Below are 6,085 nucleotides of genomic sequence, written 5' to 3'. Positions count from 1 at the left end.
ACATATCCTCATTCCTTGATTCAGTTGATTCAAGGAAATTTGTTTTATGGATTGCCAAACGAAGACCTTTACGCACACTTGGCTACTTATATTGAAATTTGCAACACACTGAAAATTGTTGGTGTGCTAGAAGATGTAGTAAGGCTTAGCTTGTTTTCATTTTCCTTGGTTGGAGAAGCCAAGAGGTGGCTGCACTCTTTTAAGGGAAATGGTTTGAAGACTTGGGAGGAGGTTGTAGAGAAGTTTTTGAAGAAGTATTTTCTTGAGTCCAAGACAGTTGAAGGCAAGGCATCTATCTCTTCATTCCATCAATTCCCAGATGAATCCCTGAGTGAAGCGCTTGAGAGATTCCGTAGCTTGTTGCGGAAAACACCAATTCATGGATTCTCCGAGCCAATTCAGCTAAAAAATTTTATAGATGGGTTGAGGCCATAGTCCAAGCAGTTATTGGATGCTTCTGCTGGAGGGAAAATTAAATTGAAGACCCCTGAAGAAGCTATGGAACTGATAGAAAATATGGCTGCTAGTGATCATGCTATTTTACGTGATCAGGCTTATATGCCTACAAAGAGAAGTCTACTGGAGCTTTCCTCACAAGATGCACTGTTAGCGCAGAATAAGATGCTAGCTAAGCAGCTAGAGTCCTTGACGAAAACACTTAGCAAGCTGCAAACTCAATTGCAAGCAACTCAACCTTCACATTCAGTAGTTCTGCAGGTTGGAGGTTGTAGCATATGTGGAGGAGCTCATGAATCTGATTGTTGTATATCTCTTAATGAAGCTGCAAAGGAGGTGAATTATATGAGGAATCAGCACAGACCAGGATTTAATGCAGGTGGATTTGCAGGTTACTAGCAAGTTTCCAATTTTAATCATAATCAAGGGCAGTGGAGGTCTCATCCTGGAAACCAATTCAATAAAGACCAAGGAGGACCATCCAACAGGCCTTAAAATCAAGGGCCTAGCCTTTATGAGAGAACAATCAAGCTGAAGGAGACTTTGGTTCAGTTCATGCAAGTTGCAATGTCAAATCACATGAGCACAAAGTCTACTATAAATAATTTGGAAATTCAAGTAGGATAGCTGGCTAAGCAGATAGCCGATAATTCTTCTAGAAGCTTTAGGGCTAATACTGAAAACAATCCCAAAGAAGAATGCAAAGCTGTCATGACCTGAGGCAAGAAGGCAATTATGGTGGAAGATGAAAGAGGGAATAATGATGAGCAAGAGCTAGTAGCTGAAGAAGAAAAATATCAGTTGAGAGAAAAAAATAAATGATGAAGAAAAGAAAGAAAAAGAAGAAAAAAATGAAGAAAAGAAAGAAAAAGAGGAAGAAAAGAAGACAAAGAATGAGTTGGCTAGAGAAAAGAAGAAAGAGGTTGTTTCATGCTCAGGGAAGGAAGCACCATATCCTCTGGTACCGTCCAAGAAAGACAAGGAATGACACTTGGCTCGTTTCCTTGACATCTTCAAGAAATTGGAGATAATTATCCCCTTCGAAGAAGCCTTACAACAAATGTCATTCTATTCAAAGTTTTTGAAAGATCTGCTGACCAAAAAGAGTAGATATATCCTTAGAGATAATATCATAGTGGAAGGAAATTGCAGTGTTGTTATCCAAAGAATCCTTCCACCTAAGCATAAGGATCCAGGGAGTGTTACAATCCTTTGCTCTATTGGTCCAGTGTCAGTTGGTAAAGCCCTCATTGACTTAGGGGCCAACATAAATTTGATGCCTCTCTCCATGTGCAGGAGGATTAGAGAGCTAGAAATTATGCCAAAAAGAATGACACATTGCAGTTGGCAGATCGTTCTATTACAAGGCCTTATGGCATGATAGAAGATGTTCTAGTCAGGGTGCAGCAATTTACCTTCCCTGCGGACTTTGTTGTCATTGATAGTGAAAAGGATGCGGAAATCCCACTGATTTTGGGTCGTTCCTTCATGCTAACTGCCAATTGTGTAGTGGATATGAGGAACAGTAACCTGGAAATGGGTATAGATGATTAGAAGATCACATTCAAATTGTTTGATGCAGCAAAGCACTCACTTGATCGAGATACCTACTCCAAGATGAATGAAGTTGAGAATGAGATGGTTCTGATGGCTAGAGCCAAGCTTGCTTTAGACCGTTAAGGTAATATGTGTCAAGCTAGTGACGTTAAAGAAGCATTTACTAGGAGGCAACCCAACTCTTTTCCTTTATTTTCTTACTCATTGCATATAGTTAGGTTTTAACTTGTTTGTGATTGCTAAAGTAAGTCATCAACATGCTTTGTATGATACATGGAGGGTTGTTTAAGCTTCTCTGAAGCTATGGATGAAGAATAACTTAGAAAATTTTTCAATCATCCACTCGCTCAGGACGCCCTGTGCCCTAAGCGAATTAGTCTTCATGCGCTGAGCGAGTCATCACTCGCGCTAAGCGCGTCAACCTCTACCCATTGGCTGAAGGGTCCTCGCTAAGCGAGACCACTGCGCTAAGCCCAAAAACCTCCCTAGAATTGCATTTATTGGAATTGTGCTAAGCGAGTCATCTTGTTATACGCGCAACTTAGTCTTGCTAAGCGCATATGTGCGCTAAGCACAATTATCTCTCTGCCTGGACCTTAATGTTAATTGGGCTCAATGGGTCATACCCGCTAAGCCCAATTCCTTCTCGGGTATGGAATTGCGCTAAGCGAGACCATCTCACCAAGCATGACCCCATTACTGCATCTTGAGGCATTTAATTCGTTAAGCTGGCCACATCCCGCTTAGTGAAAGTTGTAAACCAATCAGAACTGCAGAACTCGTTACACGCGCATATGTGCGCCTAGCCCAAATCCTTCTTGGGTTTTCAAATTTTTGAATTGGGCTAAGCGAGCCTGCCCCGCTAAGCGCGTGAATTTAAAATCTGAAAATTCAAACATCACTAAGTGTTCGCTTAACGAGTCACTCGCGCTAAGCGAGACAGTCGAAACTGCCAAAAATAAGCATTATTGCCTTAGGCAGTTACTTTTTGTGCTAAACTCATAACTCTTTTCCTCATCATTGGTATTTTTGCTTGCATTTGCACTGTGCATCCTGTTTTCCTTCTTCTTTTGCTCTCATCTTCACTCACTTCTCTATAATCCAAGTAAGTACCCATTTCTTTGTTTTAATTTCAGTTTAAACCCTAGGATAGAAGCCATGTTGTGGTGGTCTTTGTAATTAGGATTTTGTGTTGATGATTGTTGTTGATTGCTTAGTTGTTAGATAGCATGTTATTAGGGGTTTAATTTCGCATGTAATGTAGGTTGTTTTGATGTATTTTGCTTAGGTTTCTGAGGCTTGATAGTGCCTGATAAAAGGGGCTTCGAAGCCCCATTATTTTCTAGAAATTTTGATGTACTCGCTAAGCGAGTTCATCAATTTTAGATGAATTTCTGGGTTTTCTAATGAACTTGCTAAGCCGGCCTTGTCCCACTAAGTGTGTTCATCATTTTTGTTTGAATTTATGTTTTTCTGTATAACTCGCTAAGCCACTGCACTTAGGCTTAGCGAATGTTTAAATTTCCAGTTTTTAACTATTGAGTTCGTATGAACTCGCTAAGCCGACATGTCGCGCAAAGAGATATAGTTTACCTAGGTTAGAGTTTATGAGGCTTTTGGTATTCTATTGGTGGCTAAACGAGTCAGTCTCGCTAAGCCACCATGCCTCTTTAGGTGCGCTAAGCGAGTTTGCCTCGCTAAGCGCCCAATTTATTTTTCTGTTTTATTTTCTTGCTTTCAATTTTGAATAAAACCTGTCTAATTTCAATTCCTGTGATTCTTTTGATGCAGATGACCTCTAGGAAGAGGAAAGCTACTGCCTCTAGACCCTAGGAGACCTATGATACCACCAGATTCATTTCCAAGGGCGCCTGGGAAAGATATGACTAGAACATTCACTCCCGAAGCATTCTTCCAGAGAGGAACGTCATATCATACATTTTCGAGTATGATGAGTTCTGCCAGGAGCTTGAGAGGCGTAGTTGGCATAAAGCCTTGACCAGGCAACCTGATGGTCACATTGATGTGGCCCTGGTCAAGGAGTTCTACGCCAACCTCTATGATCCAAAGGATAAGTCCCTGCTACAAGTCAGAGTTTGGGGCAAGTTGATTAAGTTTGATGTTGGGTCTCTGAACACCTTCTTGGAGACCCCCATGGTTTTGGAGCCAGGGGAGAGGTACCTACACCAGGTTCTGCGGCACTCACCCAGATCCTCAGGAGCTTGCCTCCAAGCTCTGTATTCCAGGGTGCAATTTTGTTCTGAATGCTGAGGGAGCACCCTGGAAGCTCCTAAGGAAGGACCTCACCGCCCTCGCCCAGACCTGGAGTGTGTTATTATACTCCAACCTCACCCCCACCTCTCATACGTCCAATCTTAATATGGATAGGGCGAAGTTGGTATATGGATTAGTTATGAAGATGGATATGAACTTGGACTCTCTCATCTCAGGCCAAATCTCGCAGATGGCCCAGTCCAACTCTTCCAGGCTTGGATTTCCGACGCTTATCACTTCCTTATGCATCGCTTGGGGAGTTGTTCCAGATTCTTTGACTTTCGAGTCCTTGAGCCTTGCCATTAATTTAGCATACATCCGAAAGAATTGCTAGAACTTGGATGATCCCACGATCACATTTCCGGGGACCCGCAAGACTCGGGCTCGAGGACCTGAGGCTTCTTCTTCTGCTCCAACTCCAGCTCCAGCTCCACCAGCTTTCCTTCCTGCACCACCAGCACCCTTTGGCACCTCCGCTCAAAGCATAAACGTCGTGGTGCCAATGCTACAGAGCCTTCACCATGGCTTATGCCTGGTGATGCAGAGTATTCATGATCTAGCTCAACATCGACCCATCATCATCATGGAGGAGTTTATGGCCCAGGTGGCCTGGCCAGGAGTCCAGCCTTCTCCTTTGGGGGGAGGTGAGGCTCCTACAGCCCAGGAGTCACAACCAAAGGTTGATCCAGAGCCGGAGGCATCACCAGAGGTCAAGGCCACTCCTAAGGAGACACCGAAGGACACTCATGCTGCCACACCCGCCGAGTACACAGATTATGTTACAGATATGGCGGCGGTGCAGAGCACTTAGGATCCCTGGCCCACTCCAGCACCAGAGACATCTTTTCCGGCCCAAGATGCCCCCTACATACCTCAGGATGAGCCCACACCGGCACAAGATGACTGAAGACAGGGCTTCATTTATTTTTCTGCTATTCATATATAGTTTTTACATTCCAGTTTTAGTTTAGTTTATTTACTCATTTAGCAAATTTTACAGTTTTTAAAATAGTTTACATTTATATATGCAATGGATTTTTTTGGTTTGAAATTTTTGTGCTTGTGGCTTGATCACTCATTTGTATGTATAGTTAGAATTTTTAGCATTGGGAAGTGTTTTAAAACCTTAGAACTTGATAGAGCAAGCTAGAAAAATGTATGTCTAGGAATGGAGTGCAATGATTTAGTCTTTATTATGTTGTAATCTTAATGCAACTCATTTAAACTAATTTTGTTGAGGGATCAAGGGCGAGATTTAAATAGAGTTAGGCCTATTCACTCGAGGGATCTTGGTTTGGGTAATTTCTTAGCATAAGAACACTAAAACAACGTTAAATAGAGAAAAACCTTTAGCAACATCAAAGTAAGTTCAGTAGAATGACCCAATGTTTTTTACTTAACTGTTTTTACTCCTCAACTTCTAGACATTTTAGTTTGTAGTTAATTAGATTTTCATATAAAAACCCCATTTAATATTTACTTGCTTTAAACAAATGTTTGCTCATAGAACATATATTCTCTGAATGAAACAAGTTTCCTGTAATTCGATACTCGACTCTCATCGTTTTATATTACTTGTACGACTCAGTACACTTGCTGATTAGCATCGCAGAAGAGCGAACAATAACAAAATGTTTGTTGATTTTTACTTGTAATAATAGGTTACAACCAATGAATATATATTAATAAAATAATGAGTAAATTAAATTATCATTCTTATATTTATGACTTATTACCCATTGTCTCCCTTAAAATCTATTAGTTTCACCTCCCCTGACCTAAAGGTTGTTTGGCTAAA

This window comes from Glycine max, chromosome 2, assembly GCF_000004515.6.
Source record: "Glycine max cultivar Williams 82 chromosome 2, Glycine_max_v4.0, whole genome shotgun sequence".
In the NCBI taxonomy this organism is placed as follows: Eukaryota; Viridiplantae; Streptophyta; class Magnoliopsida; order Fabales; family Fabaceae; genus Glycine; species Glycine max.
This window is presented reverse-complemented; position numbering follows the sequence as displayed.